This window comes from Colossoma macropomum, unplaced genomic scaffold (genome assembly GCF_904425465.1).
Source record: "Colossoma macropomum unplaced genomic scaffold, Colossoma_macropomum, whole genome shotgun sequence".
In the NCBI taxonomy this organism is placed as follows: Eukaryota; Metazoa; Chordata; class Actinopteri; order Characiformes; family Serrasalmidae; genus Colossoma; species Colossoma macropomum.
This window is the reverse complement of record NW_023494801.1, coordinates 1770140-1790801: the sequence shown is the minus strand read 5'-3', so window position 1 is coordinate 1790801 and position 20662 is coordinate 1770140. Positions and strand designations below refer to the sequence as shown.

Sequence of the window (20662 nt, the reverse complement as noted above, 5' to 3'; positions counted from 1 at the left end):
ATCATTCCGGGCTATTTGGGGTAATTTGGGATCCTTTATCCTGAATGAATCGGCCAGTCAAATCACACACAAATTACATTACTGTTCCTCCTCTAGTGAAACTAATCCAGCTCCAATAGGGCTTTACATGCTCCTAATGTCCGTGTAGATCTGCCTTAACAATTAAAGCCAGTGGGAAAATGTGCGGCACTTTAGCTTGATGCCAACACAACAAAGGAAATCGGAAGGAGGCGCTAGTGGAAGTTAGCATTTGTGTCACGCTGAGTAAAAAATTATGTATAAGATGCATTAAACACAACTATATTATGATATTTTTATTATTATATGACAAAAATTTACATTTAATGAAATGACAGAATTCTCCAGGCAGTGATCTTCTCTGTGGTTCTTTATGGATGTGAAAGCTGGACAACAAACGAGTGAGACAGGACAAATACTGATGCCTTTGATCTTTGGTGCTGGTTAAGACTTTTGAGAGAAACTCGGACGGAAAAGAAAACAAACCAACAGATCCTCAAACAAATCAAGCCTCTCTGGAAGCCCAGATAACCAAACAAACTCTTTCTTTGGACACATTATGAGAAGAACCAGTTCACTGGAAAAGACCATCATTAGGCCTGGAAGAGCTGGAAGAGGACGACCAGCTACAACATGGATGGAAGCAATCAGAGGAATCATGAACCAGCCATTCTGAAGCCTGAAGACCCAAACAGAAGACAGGACGTTCTGGAGAAACACTGTCCATATGGTCACCAGGAGTTGGAAGTGCTAGAAAACCAGCATAGCTGGTCACCAGCAAACCATATGTTGTGTTTTAGATGCTGGTATGCTGGTCAGCAGCAATGGACGTTATTATGCTGATTACCAGCAAAACCAGCATATGTTATGTTTTGGATGCTGGTATGTCAACCCAGCATAAAGCAGCATAGACCAGCATGGAATTAAGCAGAGTTGATAACAACAGCACAGCATACTCAGAACAAACTACACTGGTGCATGAATTGAGTTTATTCTGAATTGAGTTTATTCTGATTATTACTAATTATAATTAATTATATAATTAATTAAAATCCTAACAAATTAATGAAGGAGTGCACCCAGCTTATATTACGATGATATTCAGAAGTCAGATGACATTAGTAACATTCTGTAGTATATCATAGCAACCACCAGCAACCACATAGCAACACCCTAGCAACCAATAGGGATACCATAGCAACTACATAGCAACACCCTAGCAATCATCTGGGATATCATATCAACCACCTAGCAACCACCTGGGATACCATAGCAACACCCTAGCAATCATCTGGGATATCATAGCAACCACCTAGCACCACCCTACCAACCACCTTTGAAACCATAGCAACTGCATAGCAACACACTAGCAATCATCTGTGATATTATATCATCCACCTAGTAACACCCTAGCAATCATTTGGGACTTCATATCAACCACCTAGCAACACCCTAGCAACCACCTGTGATACCATAGCAACTACATAGCAACACGCTAGCAATCATCTGGGATATCATATTAACCACCTAGCACCACCCTAGCAACCACCTGTGATACCACAGCAACTACATAGCAACACCCTAGCAATCATCTGGGATATCATATCAACCACCTAGCAACCACCTGGGATACCATAGCAACACCCTAGCAATCATCTGGGATATCATAGCAACCACCTAGCACCACCATAGCAACCACCTTTGAAACTATAGCAACTGCATAGCAACACACTAGCAATCATCTGGGATTTCATATCAACCACCTAGCAACACCCTAGCAACCACCTGTGATACCATAGCAACTACATAGCAACACGCTAGCAATCATCTGGGATATCATATCAACCACCTAGCAATACCCTAGCAACACCCTAGCAACCATCTGGGATACCATAGCAACCACCTAGCAACATGTTAGCAAGCTTAAGCTGCACAATCACTGTATTTTCTTCAGGAAATGCACTTTTCTAGTTAAGTATGTAACTACATAATTAGATTTGCATATCATATCAAAACAAAAGCAATAACTCTTGATTTCTAAGGGTTAAAGGCATCTCTCTCTAAAACCTGCTGTGCGGAACAGAAGCAGCTCACTCTGATGAACAGCTCCTTCACCTGCTGGAACGAAGGGCGACGCCTTCCAACTCAGCCAGTCCTGATCTAATTAAGATCACAGCCTCCTCGCGCTCTCGTTATTTCCATACGCAGCAGCCCATTCATTTTCTCGTCAGCCTTATCACAAACCGAGTTTACCTTTTAATGTAGTCGTAAATTAAAAGCAGGGCCTGCTTCTTCTACTCCTGCCTCAATAAATCTGCAGGTAAGTGGCACACAGGCCCGTTCTGTTCCTCGTAACTTAACTCCTGATGCCTCTACCGTTCCCAATCGTCACCTCAAGAAACATAACGGCTCTTGCTCAAATTACAGTATCAGGTTGTTGAAAAGCAGGGTTTTCTTCACTTGTGATGATGCTTTAACCTCCCATTGGGCTAAAGAAACGAACCTCCTGGATCTGTCCTGAGCCTGAAGGTGAACATACCTTGCCTGATTACCTCTGTTTACCAAACTGAAGCTCCTGTCTCAGAGCTCGGCTTGGGACAAAGAAACTTTTCTCTGGCGAGGCTGCCTACAGGCACCGCTGCCCGGTCTGAGCTAAGCCTGCAGATATTTATAAGGCACAGTTTTTACGGTTCAGACAAAACCTCGACCATATTTGATTAGCGCAGGGGAACAAATCTGCGCGGGACAGCTAGATGGAGATTCGATCTGCTGCCGACCTTCTTTATTGTTCTTTCCCTGTGCCTGAGCAACGATGCACAGTCCCAAGACTTATTTTTGGGTGAAAATACAAAAGCCAGGGTTGGCAAGTGGCCCGCTCTGAGATTTAACACACAGAGACAAAGCGAGGCCCGCTTCAGGAACTGCCCTCACTGTAAACTAAGCCTCGCCCAGTGGAGATATGAATTGCAGCAGCCTGTAAATTGCGAAGTGACAAAAAAGAAAGAAAGCAGAAGAGTCTCCAGGAGGAGAGGCAAAATCACACAGCGTGAAATTGTCCTAAAGTGGCCACGATTGTCTGTTTCTCGTCTGCAATTCTTCAGTAAAAGTGTCACATACATCAGTGCTTCCTACAGGTGATGTCTCAGTCCTGAGCTCTGCTGTTTAGGAGCAGAAGCTTCCCTGTTCGGAAAGTCCTGAGTGTCATCAAGCTTCAGCTTAGGCGTTAAAAATATCAATACATATAATAAAATATCAGATGTTTCTGTGTTCAGTGTGTCACTCTTTACCTTTATTACAGGTAAAGGTATTACACAACATAAAGAACAACAGGTATTTTCAAATTATGTCAAAAACTGAAAAACGACAAAAATGGAGATATACCAGCGATATGTAACTGTACAGTCCCAAAGTCTGACAGCACTGGTGAAAATGCCTTTATTTTGCCTTCCTTTATAATTTAATACAACATTTCTCAATACAAATGATATTATCAGCATGTTTTGAATGAAAAGTAGAATCTTTGAATGTTTACATGAATTTGAGAATTTAAGTATTTGACATGTCCTTCTTTTGCTTTACTGACAGCGTCCACTCAGGCTGGAAACGCCACAGATTCGTGCGAAGCACTCCGATCAGAAAATCAAACCCAACTGAGAGTCGTCTGAACACGAGCTTCACTGGAAAAGACTAAAAACACAATCTGACCTTTTTGTACAAAGACCTCAACATGGTCAGCGTCACATATTTGTTTAAGTTTCAATAAATAGTGCAGAAATTTTCACAACTTTTCTTTGTTCTACATTTTTTAAGATTTTAAAACTTTCTGTTGTTTATTTTCAGGTTTAAATGAAAAAAAAAAAGATTTTCAAAGTGGTCTCAGACTGAACAGTATGTAATAATATGACCCATATTTTATAGATACAGTGACTTTTTCAGTCAAAATGGCCATTATGAATCAGAAAAAAGCAGAATATTTAACAGAAACCTACACAGAAGCCTCAACAGCTAAATCTACTCTCAGCTGTCAGTGAGTCACTCTACCTTTATTCCAGCCTCCACTCTCTTCAGGAGCCTCACTTTCAGTTCCTCAAAGAATCTGCAGACACACCTCCAAAGTTCAGTCTTAGAAGCTGGTTATTCATTTTCTGAAGAAGTCAAACACATTCAGTGGTGCTGAGGTCTGGACTCTGGGGTGGTCAGTCCATTGTTCAGCTTCAGTGTTTGATGTTTACTGGTGATGAGGATGATAATCTTTATAAACCATCATATTCTTGTCTTCACAATTGGCTAGAGAAACCTGGCATGAGCCTTCCTAAGGTAAACATACTGTAGCATCGGCATAGAATGAGACACAGTGGAGGCCATGATTCCACCATGAGAAGTGCTCTTTATTAATCACCAGGGAGGCGCAAACAAAGCACTGAACTCACAGGGGAGGTCACCACTAGTCGCACACTTCACCCTCACGGTGACCAACAATCCACACTAACTCAACTCACTCCCTGACACAACAACACAAATAACACATTTCCAACCAAATGAACAACCAAATCAACAACATCAACAAGTCATTTTTCTGGAGGGTGCACCTACCATGATCCTCCTGGTGTGGCCATCAGCATGGCCATGTCTCACAACCTTCTACTGGCCAGCACCAGCCAGTAGCGGGTACAATACTTTCCTTGAATACCAAACTGAAGCTTCTCTCTCAGAGCCCAGCTTGAGACCAAGAAACATTATGGGTTTCATCTGACCAAGCAAGAGCTTCATGTGACCAAGCAGAGACTTCATCTGACCAAGCAAGAGCTTCATGTGACCAAGCAGAGACTTCATCTGACCAAGCAAGTGCTTCATCTGACCAAGCAGGAGCTGTATCTGACCGAGCAATAGGTTCGTCTGACCAAGCAGAGGCTTCATCTGACCAAGCAAGTGCTTCATCTGACCAAGCAAGTGCTTCATCTGACCAAGCAGGAGCTGTATCTGACTGAGCATGAGCTTCATCTGACCAAGCAGAGGCTTCATCTGACCAAGCAGGAGTTTCATCTGACCAAGCAGTAACTTCATCTGTCCAAGCAAGAGCTTCATCTGACCAAGCAGTAACTTCATCTGTCCAAGCAAGAGCTTCATCTGACCAAGCAAATGCTTCATCTGACCAAGCAAAGGCTTCATCTGACCAAGCAGGAGCTTCATTTGTCCAAGTAAGAGCTTCATCTGACCAAGCAAGAGCTACATCTGACCAAGCAGAGGCTTCATCTGACCAAGCAGAGGCTTCATCTGACCAAGCAAGAGCTTCATCTGACCACGCAGAGGCTTCATCTGACCAAGCAAGAGCTTCATCTGATCACGCAGAGGCTTCAACTGACCAAGCAAGGGTGTACATGGTCCAATATTAATACTGTAAACCTTGCAGTGTAAATATTTTTTGCTTTTTTATTTATAATTGTTTATATTGTTTTTTCTGTATTTTGATATCTTATTTTTTACTTTTAGTATTATATATATTGTCTATATAGTAACAAGTAACAAACTGTAAGCCTTGTTAAGTAATTAACAAGGTTAATTACTTGCTCGTTAATTCTCTTCTCCTGACTTCCGCCCAATGACAGCTGGGATAGGCTCCAGCACCCCACCGCGACCCAGAAGGATAAGCGGTTTAGATGATGTATGTATGTATGTATGTAATTCTCTTCTTGTTCCTTCTTTTCTTGAGTGTCTCTTTGCTGCTGTAGCACTGTGAATTTCCCCGTTGCAGGACTGACGGAGTTTTATCTTATCTTATCTGTATCTGACCAGGCAGAGTCTTAAACTGTCCAAGCAAGTGTGTAACTGGTCCAAGCAGGGGTTTCATCCATTCAAGCAGAGCTTCTTGTATTTAGCTTAGAGCTTCACATCATTGATCTGCAGGGGTTCAGCTAGAAACTCCTGAAAAGTCTTGTACTTTGGCGCAGTGCCTCCGTCTAAGCTCGCTCACACACAGCGTGACTCGTCTCGGCCCTAGGCCAGACCTGCAGAGTTGAAGCTCTGGGGCTTGAAAATCAGACGCCTTCCCTCTCTGGGGCATCTGCTGTGGCTTTAGCGTTACTGCTGCAGGCCTTTACTTTGCGTTCCGGGGGTTGCGGCCCATGACAGCCAGTAACAACTCCCACATGGAGGCAGCAACAGATGTAATGGAGGTTCCCCCACAGGATATCGGCTGCTGGTTCCCATCTTTCATTTACACACTGTTTGGATCCTCTCCAGCCACTTTGATCTTCAGGAAGAGAGAGAGAGAGAGAGAGAGAGAGAGAGAGAGGTCTTCTCATTCCTGGTGTCCTAAATTGGATTCCATTTGGCCTTTAAACCTGCAGCGTATCGCTCTAACAGGTGAGGAGGGGGGAGATTCTTGTTGGTCAGTATGTTAGAATCCCCAAAGCACTACTGAAGCTGGATTTGCTTTCTCAGAGGAGGTTCTGAAAGGTAATTTGAGCGAGATTTGACTGGCCAAGTGGTGCTTCCCACATACAATCCAAGTTTAAAGGTCTTAGCTGGGATGTTTATGTTACCACTACACCGCAGGCTCCACACTCAAACACAATAACACCATGGCTGTGTCTGATAGCAGGTTTTATTATTCCATCAGCATGAAGTGGACTGGAGCAGGACTACTATTACTGAACATGCTCACTGTCTGACTGTAAAACTATGCACACTGTGGATTATTACTGGATTAAAATGGCTCTACAGTTATTACTGTCAGACTGTAAAACTACACACACTGCAGATTCATACTGGATTAAAATCGCTCCACAATTATTACTGTAAAACTACACACACTGCAGATTCATACTGGATTAAAATCACTCCACAATTATTACCGTCAGACTGTAAAACTACACACACTGCAGATTCATACTGGATTAAAATCACTCCACAATTATTACCGTCAGACTGTAAAACTACACACACTGCAGATTCATACTGGATTAAAATCACTCCACAATTATTACTGTAGACTGTAAAAACTACACACACTGCAGATTCACACTGGATTAAAATCACTCCACAATTATTACTGTAACACTGTAAAACTACACACACTGCAGATTCACAGTGGATTAAAATCACTCCACAATTATTACAGTCAGACTGTAAAACTACACACACTGCAGATTCATACTGGATTAAAATCACTCCACAATTATTACTGTAAAACTACACACACTGCAGATTCATACTGGATTAAAATCGCTCCACAATTATTACCGTCAGACTGTAAAACTACACACACTGCAGATTCATACTGGATTAAAATCACTCCACAATTATTACTGTAAAACTACACACACTGCAGATTCATACTGGATTAAAATCGCTCCACAATTATTACTGTCAGACTGTAAAACTACACACACTGCAGATTCATACTGGATTAAAATCGCTCCACAATTATTACTGTCAGACTGTAAAACTACACACTGCAGATTCATACTGGATTAAAATCGCTCCACAATTATTACGGTAAAACTACACACACTGCAGATTCATACTGGATTAAAATCACTCCACAATTATTACTGTAAAACTACACACACTGCAGATTCATACTGGATTAAAATCACTCCACAATTATTACTGTCAGACTGTAAAAACTACACACACTGCAGATTCATACTGGATTAAAATCGCTCCACAATTATTACCGTCAGACTGTAAAACTACACACACTGCAGATTCATACTGGATTAAAATCACCCCACAATTATTACAGTCAGACTGTAAAACTACACACACTGCAGATTCATACTGGATTAAAATCGCTCCACAATTATTACAGTCAGACTGTAAAACTACACACACTGCAGATTCATACTGGATTAAAATCGCTCCACAATTATTACTGTAAAACTACACACACTGCAGATTCATACTGGATTAAAATCGCTCCACAATTATTACAGTCAGACTGTAAAACTACACACACTGCAGATTCATACTGGATTAAAATCACTCCACAATTATTACAGTCAGACTGTAAAACTACACACACTGCAGATTCATACTGGATTAAAATCGCTCCACAATTATTACTGTCAAGACTGTAAAACTACACACACTGCAGATTCATACTGGAATAAAGTCACAGATCTGGTCAGTAATCCCTTAAATCACATTACTGTCCAAGGTAAAGCTAAACCAGCTTCAGTAGTGCTCACTGCAAGGAAAACAAGGCTGAAATCTTCAAACAGCCAGAAAGTAAAACAAACAGAAGCTGACAACGCCACCCTCCGTGCCCATCACAGACTGGCTTGTTTGTTTGTTTAGTCTCTTCATGCAAATAGCAGATTGTGTCTCACAGCACCAACTGCGTTCAAACCGCGACTAATGTCTGTCACACGAGTGCCAGTATGCAGTTTATAAACAGAACAGACTCGGCCTGCCAGCCCCATCTCATTTTCCATTTTTGTGTGTCTGTAAGCAAGCAAATCCCTCAATCCCACTTAAGTGTACGTCTGTCTTCATGTCTGCTGGACCCCCGCCTCTTCCACCCCCCAGTGTTTGAGTCCTGACTACATTCCTTCCTCGTGTCATCTGAGAGTCTGAATGCGCGTCTGCATTTTTGTCTCTGTCCGCCTGCCTCCTTCTGTACTTCCATATCCGCTGTATTCCACACAGGCATCGTCATCTCTGCAGCAGCCAAGAGCTGCAAGAATTTCACCTCTATTCTGAGTTTTTATTTCTGAAACGCGGCGCTAGGCTCAGGCCATTTGTTGTCACTCTCTTAGAACACAGACACCACACCCAAACACCGCTAGCGAACGTTATAAAAACGTCTCGTACGGAAAAGCATCCAGACTGTGACTGAAGTTTTCCCCATATGGACACATTTACATACGCTTGTTTTTACTCAGCGTCAGGACATGCAGTCATACATATCTCCCAGAAGTATTACATATATATATATATATATACACACGTGTGTACACACATATGTATCGCTGCTATCAGACCAAAACCTTGTATCTCCAAAATGGTAACTTTACAGGAGAAGGAAAAAACATAATCTACTTTTAATTGAAGTCAGTGGAAGTAATTTTGGGCTGTTTCTGTTAGTCCATTCATCATAAAATTTACAACAATATGAAGGACAGTAGGCTTTTTAAAATTATGTCAAAAACTGAAAAATGGAGATACAAGTTTTTTTTTTCTAACAGCAGCGAGATATATATATATATACACATACATATGGTGGTAACTTTACAGGAGAAGGAAAAAATACAATGTAAGTCAATGGAACCAGACTTTTTTCCAAGTCATTTTTGCTCAACGACAGGACATGCAGTCATGCATATCTCCCAAAAGTATTATATATATTTATATATTGCTGTTGTCAGTACAAAACCTCTCCAAAATGATAACTTTACAGGAAAAGGAAAAAACATCCTTTGCTTTTAATGGAAGTCAATGGAACCAGAATTTTTTCCAAGTCATTTTGGGACGTTTCTTTCAGTCCATTCATCATGAAATTTACACACAATGTAAAGGGCAACAGGCATTTTCAAATTATGTCAAAAACTGAAAAACAACAAAAATGGAGATACAAGGTTTTGTTCCAACACCAGCGATATGTAACTGTACAGTCTGACAGCACTGGTGAAAATGCTTCTATTTTGCCTTCCTTTATAATTTAATACATTTCTCAATACAAATGATATTATCAGCATGTTTTGAGTGAAAAGTAGAATCTTTGAATGTTTACATGAATTTGAGAATTTAAGTATTTGACATGTCCTTCTTTTGCTTTAATGACAGCGTCCACTCAGGCTGGAAACTCCACAGATTTGTGCGAATCACTCTGATCAGAAAATCGAACCCAACTGAGAGTCGTCTGAACACGAGCTTCACTGGAAAAGACTAAAAACACAATCTGACCTTTTTGTACGAAGACCTCAACATGGTCAGCGTCACATATTTGTTTAAATTTCAATAAATAGTGCAGAAATTTTCACAACTTTTCTTTGTTCTACATTTTTCAAGATTTTAAAACTTTCTGTTGTTTATTTTCAGGTTCAAAGTGGTCTCAGACTGAACAGTATGTAATAATATGACCCATATTTTTATAGATACAGTGACTTTTCCAGTCAAAATGGATATTAAGAACCAGAAAAAAGCAGAATATTTAACAGAAACTTACACAGAAGCCTCAACAGCTCAATCTAATATCAGCTGTCTGAGTGTTCAGTGAGTCACACTTTAAACACATTCAGTGGTGTTGAGGTCTGGACTCTGGGGTGGTCAGTCCATCGTTCAGCTTCTTTGTTTGATGTGTCCGTCTCCTTTTCTCAGTGAGGTTCTTCTTGATCAGCTACACATCCTTTCAGACCCACAGCGCTGAGTCGTCTTCTCACAGTGGAAGGATGGACAGAAACACCTGTGGATGTTTTCAGATCTGATCAGCTTGATTTTCTCCTCTCTCTCAGAGATGAAAGCTTTAAGTGCTGTTTATCTGATGGGGGCAGTTTTGGGGTCGACCAGCTCTTCCAGGTGGTTGTTAGGAGCCACATTTTCTCTATATCTTCTAATATTATTCTGTTCAGTTCATCTTAAATCTAATCTCAGAAATATCTCCTGAAAAATGAATCGTGCTTAATGGCTGTTTTAACTGGAAATGAAATAAATGAAGTTTTCTCTCAGTTCTGCACAGTATCTGTATTTAATAAGAAATGTCTAAGTCTAACTCCTAATTTAACCTCAGGAAACAACAAAATATGGTTCTTCCAGGTTAAACAAATGTTGTTCCTGCAGCTTAGTCGTCTTTTTCTACAAAGTCAGGACATGTTTGTGCTGCACTAGTGACCGCCGGCCCTCACTTCACTAAAGAACGGGTTTTGATCAACACTGGTTTCTCTTTTCTTCTTGAAGATAAAAACGAGCTGTGTATCAGAGAGAACCATGTTGCTCCATTTATCCACCGTTCCTCCATTCCGCGGCGCTGTGCTGTTGATAACACACCCTGTGTGACAGCTAGTTTGCAATTCAAATGCATCCCGTGCCAAAGAGCCGGACTCGAGCGTCTGCTGATGGCTCATCACGTTTCGTTTTCACTGACAGGAATTTCAAAGTGTTGCAGGAAAAAGTGCACCCTTGCATTTCTCGTACCCCCGTGTCCATCCGGCGCGACGCCTCTAAAGACAACAGGCCGGGCAGCGTTGTACAACGACAAAGGTCAGAGCTTGACCTCTGGCCTAACCCAGAGCTGCCTCCTGATCCAGGCATTGACAGGACTAAAGGTAAAGGTCTTTAAATCCGGAACTTGAGTCTTTTTGTGTTTATAAGTACTTAACTGAACTGTTGATGGAACTATTTGGCCACCAAGTACAGCCGTGTGCAAAAGTTCGGGTCAAGCTTGTTGATTTTCTGAGTGAAACTAAGTGAACACATCCTCTACAGAGAACGTCTGCACATTTTAATGCACAATTACTGTTTAATTGCTAAGTTTAACATTTTGGGGAAAAAATAAAACACAAAATATTTTTATTTTGTTCCCAATACACTAAACAGAGCAAATAAATAGTAACTTCTGGGTGTTCAAATTAGGTGTACAACTATATCTCAGCTACCAGTGATTACAAAATCCTGGCTGGACACTGGACTCAGGGTCTGGATTTGAAGCCCTCTGGTCTAAAGTAACTCCAAATTGGAGTTAAAATGATATTTTGGCCAATAATAATCAAATGTACACATATTTTCACTTGCCCAAGCCTGTGTCTGTAGCTTCTTTAGTTTTTGCACTGAGGCTAATGTAGCTAACAAGTAGTGACAGCCTACAGCCCACCAATGAGTATTTTGCTAAACTGTAAACGACGAGATAATCTCAACTGAAACTTATAAAGCAACTTATTACACAGCTTTTCTTGAGTCAACTCAGCTTGAGGACACCAGACGTCACTTAACTCAAACTTCTCCAGCTCCCTTTTCTAGTTAGTTAAACAAAATAGAATTCGCTTTTTTACTCAATTCACCCACCAGCTGGGAATCGTCCCCCCACACAATCCCATCAGGCATTTCTCCTCGAGATTCCAGATATGGCAACTGTGGATCTGCTGGGCTTCAAACTCACCACCTCCTGATGTTGGGATGAATTATTAGATTATAAGATTGTTAGATTATAAGACAGTTGCAGCAAATGATGATGCTAGATTTAAAGTTAAAACAACACTGAGCCCCTACCCCTCTGTTTTTGAGTGTCGCCCCTTGGAGCTGAGTTACAGGGTAGTGGTTGAAACCTTCCCTCTGAAACGGGACCCTCAAATAAAAAGAGCAGCACTTCATTAACAGCTACCAGCGCTGCTCTGTAGGCGACCCTGCCAGTCTGCAGTGCCAGCAGAGGAGGGTAAAGTTCAGCTCCTCACTGCTGGGCTTTAGTTACATTTAGGGCATCATATGCCTTCAAAGAGGGGGCAATTATTTATTATCACCCACCCCTAATTCTTCAGTGATATGAAGCTGAAGTCAGATATTCACCAGCTTCTTGTTCGAATTTTCCCGTTCCACCTTAAATGGTTTTTAAGCCATTTAAGGTGGAACGGCAAATTTAGTTACTGAGACATCAGCACTACTAGTGATTTATATGCTTGTTATGAAGAAAATGATCATAATACATTGAAACAACATTAAACTAAGATAATACAGTGGGTATCGTAATTTTTAACAGAGAAAATTCTCACATTTGTGTGTTTCTTTGGTCTCTTGTTCAGCCGTCTTGCCAGTTTTTCTTTTTTCCTCATAACTCTCGGTTTGGAGTCTCTGAAAAACCTCAGTTTGGAGGGTCATGTAGCCCCAACACCTCACCCTACCCCTCTATCTCAACAAGAATCGGGACACCCTACCCCAGACGTGAACTCACAAAACGGAGGGGTAGGGCTAAGTGGTAGGGGCGAGGGGTGAAATGGGATGGACATTAGATCTGAGAAACTTCAGGTGTTTCCCAAATGCTGTGATGGACTAAACCCTCACCTCAACAGGAGGGTGTCAATTTGAACCCCAGCGATGCCACAACCATCCATAAGTGGATACACAAGAGGAGAAAATGCCTAAACTCTGAAGTTTGAGTTGAGTGAACTCCTCAAGTTGAGTTAACTGAAGAAAAGCCGTGTAATCAGTTACCTTATCATTTTAAGTTGAGCTGACTTTCATTTTTAACAATTCAGCTGCTTAAATCATCTCACACTGGCCTCAAACTGGGTGGAGTTGTTCAGTATCTCTTGATTATGAGTTTTCTGACTCTGTTATCTATATAAACTGCTCTTCTGCTGTTTTCAGCTTTGCAATGTGCTACATTGCAAAAAAATGGTATGTCAAGTGAAATGATTTCAAATCTAGTCAATATGTAACTAATATTTCCCATTTTGAGATGCTTGTCAGCTTATTATAAGATTATCGTTCTTATTTCCAGACGTTATTTACTTGTTTCAGGTAATTAAGTAAATTATCTCACTATACTGGCATATAATTTTGCTGGTTTCAAGCAAATTTCTTACAACAAACAAAATTATCTGCCAGTACAGTGAGATAATTTTACTTAATAAAATTACTTAAATCATGTAAATGTCTAGAAATAAGCTACATAATCTTAAATTAAGCTTGCAACAATCTCAACAGGAGAAATATTAGATTTATTGACTATATTTAAGATCATTTTACTTTACTAAGACACCGTTTTGCAGTGTAACAAATTCACTCTGAAGTCATAGCCAAGATGCCACACAGAGAAACTACAAAAACGGAGTGAATTTCTTTGCAAACATTATTATTTAAATCAGCACAGTAATGATGATAAGGCCTCTTTTTAAATAAATAGCACATAGAGATTAATATAACCGCACTGCAGGGTAAACAAGGCACTTAACTACTTGAAATCTGCACATTTCTGGAATGGAAATGTAAAGGACCATATGGTATTGGATTGTTGCTGACCTTCACAGGCGCAGTGCCGACTACCTGCACCGAAAACACACCACACAAAGAGCACATTTCAACACTGAGCACTTTAATAAACTCTTTTTGCCACAAAACATGACTAGAAACTCAGGAATGAAAGTTTGAAACAGATTACTGGAACAGATCTGTTTTTGAAGAATGGAAAAATAACACATGGAAAAGGAGGATCTGACGAGAATTACACCAGGGCCCTGTTTTCTGGGTCAAACACGGCAACTCTGTCACGACACCGAGTGCAGAGACTGGCTGGTTTCTGTGTGAGAATGCGGATTGTAAAGAGAAGCTTTCGGCGTGTGAAAATATAAGATCATAATGCTTACAATACACGATGTGCATCACAATATTTTGTTTTTCTGAGATTGTCAGCAAGGTGGAAAACTGTACGCCACCACAGCAGCGGTGGCGCATTTAAAAAGGCTGAAAAACTGCAGTACAGTGACTTCGGTCAAATTCAACTTGTGCAAAAATAAACCATTTAAGAAGGAACAGGAGGAAAAGTGGTAAAAATAACCAATAAAAAGAGACAATGCCATCCAATCAGACAGCTGTTACTGGATCATTCTACCCAATTGGTTCTAAGAGTGGAACACACATTAACTCGAGTCAAGTCAAAGGTAATTTATGTAGCGTTTTTTTACAACAGGCGTGTCGCAAAGCAGCTTTACAGAACAATCAGGGTCCGAGGCCCCATGAGCGTCGCCAATGGCAACAATGGTAAGGAAAAACCAGAGAACTTGTAGAGAGGAGAATTACCACTCTGTATTGTCTTCTGGGTTTCTCAAACGCTAGAGGGCGCTCCCGAGCGAGTCCAAAATGAATGGGTTAATATGGAGCATTTGAGCAAAATCATAGTTTATAAATGCTTAAAGATTTTTAATATAAAAGAATTCATTCATTTCAGCATAAAACATTTCAACACTGCTGTTTTATTTCTAAGAGCTTTTAAACTCGAGTTATAGGAGTTTAAAACGGCGTCTCGTGTATGTTCATGACGTCAGTGAGCGCGAACAGCCAATGAGCTGCTCCGCTCGCCAACCAATCAGTACTCAGTATCAGTAATGCCACCGAAACCCGTTTGCTGTAGAAAAAAGGAAACATTCAGGTAAGGAAAGTTCTGGGCGAGAGATTAGAAACTATTTTAACTTCTCGTTTTTAGCTGTTGAGCTCCTTTTACTCCCATTCACTGAGGACTCCCTCGCTGGCGCCCTCTGCTGTTGTTCAGTCCTGTTTTTGATATAACAGGGGAAATAGGAAGTGGAGGGTCCTCATAAACCGGCTCTGGAAAAACTCCCTAAGAGCGAGAGGAAGAAACCTTGAGAGGAACCAAGACTCAAAAGAGGAACCCATCCTCCGCTGGTTGACACCAGATAGCAAACAACAACAAAAGAGCAAAATGAACAGAGAATAAGGTTTTAAGTTTAGTATAAAATGTTCAAATACAGAAAAGGGGAAAACAGGTGAAGCAATGGCTCTGATTAATTAGCTGAGTTTGATGTTTTATGTTTATTTTATTAAAACTAATGACTGAAAATTCCATTTTGTCCATGTTCATTGACAATTTTAGCGCACTAAAACTGAAACACAGCCAGGACACGACTCACAAACACAGCTTCACACAGCTGTACACACACAAAATCACACTTTTCATCAAAACACAAAGTTACGCAGTTGATATACATGTCTGATGTTTGTTGTTCTCTATAACTGGTCTGCCTTTTTTATGATCCATGCAGTTGGTCAGTGTTCTAGAAGTACTGACCGTATAGCTCGTACAAGCTTGTATCATAACAACAGTAGAACCCTTTTTGGTGCTATATAGAACACATCTCAAAAAAGTTCCATATAGAACCATCTACAGCACGTTCTCCATCAATCTGAAGAATCGTGTTACCATGCAAAGAACCCTTTAATCATCCAGAAGGTTCTTTGAGTGTTCATGGTTCTATATTCCATTTTCTTTACTAAAGAACCTTTGAAGAACCATCTTTTTTTAAGAGTGTAGTCGTGGGCTGGAGGTTAGGGAACCAGCCTTGTGACCGGAAGGTCACCGGTTCGATCCCCTCAGCCGACAGTACGTGACCAAGGTGCCCTTGAGCAAGACACCTAACCCCCGGGTGCCGTGGATAGGGCTGCCCACCACTCTGGGCAAGTGTGCTCACTGCCCCCTAGTGTGTGTGTTCACTAGTGAATGATATCTCGAGGTTCACTGTGTGCCGGCGAGGGTTCAAGAACATGGCGGCGTCAGCAGAGGAGCGAACGGCGGCGGAGGAGACACTTTAAATGTAAGTGTTGGGTTTAAACTGAGTTGAATAGGTAACAATACATACAACATCTAAACCGCTTATCCTTCTGGGTCACGGTGAGGTGCTGGACCCAGCTGTCATTGGGCGGAAGGCTAGGAAACAATACAAATGTTAAAGAAGCCAAAACTTACACTTATGTTTTGTTTTAGCGAGCAAAGAGCCGACCGAGAGAAGCATCTCCAGCTCTAATAATAATAAATTACAAAACTAAAATCAAAGTTTTTGGTCTTTAAAGAACTTTAAAAGAACTTGACAAGAGCGGCGTTTCGTGACGCAGTGGTGAGGACGGGAACAGCGGTGCTGTGACACAAACAGGAAATCCGCCGTAGAGCAGACCATCTCATTTCGGTTCAGCCTTTGCGGGTCTAAGCAGCCTTAGAAGGACACGCCTTCACAGACCACGTCCTTCGAAGGACGCAGCCCCTGAATTGGGACGCAGCTATAATGTATCACAATAACAATAGGATGTTGTCACACTGCCCAACCCTGGACTGAACGTGCAGGTCCTTACAGACCGTTTGGCTCTGCTGGATGTGGGAAGAAGCTTTATCCGTGTTAACTCCAGACGCGGAGCTATAAGCGCTCTCCAGAGAGCCGGTCTGGGCGCGCCGCCAGAGGAAGACACGCTGTAATGCTACACAAACTGAGGATAAATATCCCGCCATCGGCAGCCAGGCCGTAAATCACACACGCTTAAAAAGACGGATCTTCAAGGGTTCTTTAGTGAAGGCAGTGGTTCTGTTTCTATATCAAACCACTTCATGTGTAAATGGTTCTCCGCACGGTGAAACGGTTCTTCAGATTGATGGAGAATGTGTTCTATTCTATACAGAATCGTTTTGAACAGTGTTCTATACAGCACCAAACAGGGTTCAACAATGGCTTGTAACAACAGCAGAACCTTTTTGGTGCTACACGGAACCATTTTCTAAACCAACACATTCTCCGTCAGTCTTTTTGGTAATGTTCTCTTTTACAGTCCTTTAGGTTCTGAGTATTAACTAGGTTATGTCTGAGTTACAAACTCCAAAGTAGGTCATGAAGTTCCAAAGCAGTTTATCTACATTACACTGAAATGCCTAAGAAGGTTCTAGGTATTACCTGGGTAAGTGTGTGGTACAAACTCCACAGTGCTGTGATTATTTTGGTAGTTATATGATGTAAAAAGACTGTAGATCGATGAAGAACAGAGTCTTATACAGTATTTATCTGTTTATTGTCTATAAACCAAACTGGATCTGGGCTGTAAGTGAAAGCAGCGAATCTTACTGTGGTTCTACTGGGTTCAGAAAACTTTGTATTTGTGTCATTTTACTCCATATAACTTACTCGCCACTTGGAGGAGCTTCTGATTTCCTTTCCTGCTAAAACGTGTGACGTTACAGTGGAATTTAGTGTACGATTGTATTTACCAGAGATATGTAACTGTCCTTTATTAGAACCTTTACTCTGTGTTATTTAGCTGGATACATTTAATCATTTTACCAAAATAATCACACAGCGCTTTACAGACTGTTCTAAGTTACTATCTAGAACCGGTTTGGCATTCCAGTGTAACTTATTTGGAATAAAATTCATTATTTTACCCAGAAAAATCACGCAGCACTTCACAGACTGTTCTAAGTTTAAATCTAGAGCCAGTTTGGCATTCCAGTGTAATTTACTTGGGCTACAACACTGCAATTTCCCTTTGGGATCAATGAAGTTCTATCTATCTATCTATCTATCTATCTATCTATCTATCTGTCTATCTATCTATCTATCTATCTATCTATCTGTCTGTCTATCTATCTATCTATCTATCTATCTATCTATCTATCTATCTCTCTATCTGTCTATCTATCTATCTGTCTATCTATCTATCTATCTATCTATCTGTCTATCTATCTATCTACAAGTCATCGTTTCATGAATAATCACGCAGTACTAATAATCACATGGCGCTTTAGAGATGGTTCTAAGTTTAAATCTAGAGCCTGTTTGGGATTCCAGTGTAATTTATTTGGACTACAATTCATCATTTTACCCAAAATAATCACACAGTGCTTTACAGACTGTTCTAAGTTACTATCTAGAACAGGTTTGGTATTCCAATGTAACTTAGTTGGACTACATTTTACCCAAAATAACTAAAAAGCACTTTAGAGACTGTTCTGAGTTACTATCTAGAACCTGTTAGTCATTTCATTTTACTCAAAATAATCACACAGCACTTTAGAGATCGTTCCCAGTTAATATCTAGAACCTGTTTGGCATTCCAGTGTAATTTAAATGGACTACAATTCACCTTTTTACCCAAAATAATCACACATCACTTCAGAGGCTGTTCTCAGTTAAAATCTAGAACGCGTTTGTTATAAATCTGTTTAGAATCTGCACTTTCCACATTGTTTCTCCAGTCATTTCAGCTACGAGTCTGAAAGTATTCATATAAAAGTCCGGCGTGCTTCTGTTGCCTTCTAAGGGGATGCAAAGGGGCTTCTGCAGTTTTACAAGGGGGTGATTTTTGCCTTCTGCACCCCTCACCCCTCGTATCGAGCCCCCACATGCATGTCCGGCGGGCGTGGCGTTTTTGGGGCTGGGCTGGCTGTGTTTTTGTTGCGCTCGCAGAGTGACCGGCGGGCCTCCGGAAATCCACTCCACACTGAGGCCTCCTGAAAACACAGCCCACTCCCCTCCAACCCCCCCATCCCCACCAAACCCCCCCCCACCAAAAACAGCCCTCTGGAATGTGCTGAAGGCTCACACGCACAATTACACCCTCACAGAGACACTCACAGAGACGCGTTCGCAAGATCCAATGGCAGATATGCAAAAAGCAGACATGCAAAGCTGCAGAGGGGCAACAGTCGACTTCCACAGAGCCTTTATCTGAACAGGCGGCTCGACTTTTCCAACAGCTCGGCAGGAAGAGCGAGTTATTTTTAAGCAAACTTATTTTTGAAAGTGAAACATGGACTTTTAGGGAACTTTGGGCCAGATGTGTGTGTGTGTGTGTATATGTATATGTGTGTATATATATATATATATATATATATATATATACACACACACATTTTTCAGTTTTTGACATAATTTGAAAATGCCTACTGTCCTTTATATTGTGTGTGAATTACATGATGAACGGACCAAAAGAAACGGCCCAAAATTACTTGGAAAAAATTCTGGTTCCATTGACTTACATTAAAAGTAAAGTATGTATATATACATGTATATAATCAGAATCAGTGGAGAAAGTCCCCTTTAGGCACAGATAGACTCAAAAATGCACAAAGGAACATTAACCAGGCTGCTCATTATCACAGTACTTGAATATCTGCCCATATAACATCTGCATAAAGCTAATGTATGCAATACTACTCAGTGTCAGCAGGGGGCGCCATTCTGAACAAGAGTTTCAAGATAACTTCACTCGTGAAAGTAAAAAACAAACTTTGTGAATTGAAACCAGACCACAACAGCTTATATCACACCATAATCACATCTATTAAACCACGATTATTGTTATTATTGATATCAGCAGATCTGAAGCGCGCTACAGAGAAGAAAGCGACTTTTTCAGCACGTCACTTAATTCAAAGCGCGTGCCCAGACAGGATTAGGCGTCAAAACATAACCAGCCTAACTGGGCTAATTGGCTTTATTCAATTAAGGTCCCGTCTGAGAGGTTCTGTACAGGCGCGCGCGCTGCCCCTGCCCGACAACGCCCCTTTCTCTGTCTGGACTCTGGAAGTTTTGCAAGGAAAGCTGCTCCAGAGCCTGTGATGAAAAAAGTTCGCACCCCTCCTGAGCCCTCCGTAGTGATAAAGCTCGCGCAGAAATGAGATCAGATGAAAGACTCACCGCTGCAGAAGAAGAGAAGAGGTGAGAAGAGTCCCAGCGCGCGTGAGGAGCAGCCAGATGTGAGAGCAACGTGATGTAGGAGCTAAACGTGACTGCAGGCAGAAGGAGTAGTAGTGGAAGGGAGGGAGGGGCTCCGAAAGCCCCGCCCCCCACAGATCTCTCAGCGCCCCGAGTCGGCTGGGTGTGGTCTGGAATTTAATACTTTGTTGTGCTGAGGATGGAGCTGGAGGGAGGAGCCTGCTGAAGACAGGAGGTGTTCAAAATGTTCTCACAGAACACACAAACACAGCTAAATCCTCTGGGGAGGGGAATTCCACCCATTTTTTCAAAGTTTCAGTGTAATTCAATGGTTGAGGGTGATTCAGAGTGGTTTGGTGTGAAATGGTTCAGATCTCTGTACAGTGGTGGTGATAGGAACCAGGGGTCGCCATGACTACAACACAAATATAGACAGTTTATTTACTATCCAGAACCACCAGTGAACCTACACGAGTCTTCTGAGTTTATATGGAACGTTGATG

The 20662-nt window shown here is 41.3% G+C and overlaps 1 protein-coding gene across 1 annotated transcript in view; it reads right to left on the bottom strand.

The window, feature by feature from the left end:
* The window catches only part of emp2 (epithelial membrane protein 2), a 38686-nt gene extending 18418 nt beyond the window's left edge, over positions 1 to 20268 (bottom strand). Inside the window, exon 1 of the mRNA XM_036589368.1 lies at positions 20142 to 20268. The gene's annotated coding sequence lies outside the window, so the exon portion shown is untranslated. The remainder of the gene's footprint in view (positions 1 to 20141) is intronic.
* Between the last annotated feature and the right edge of the window lie 394 nt (positions 20269 to 20662).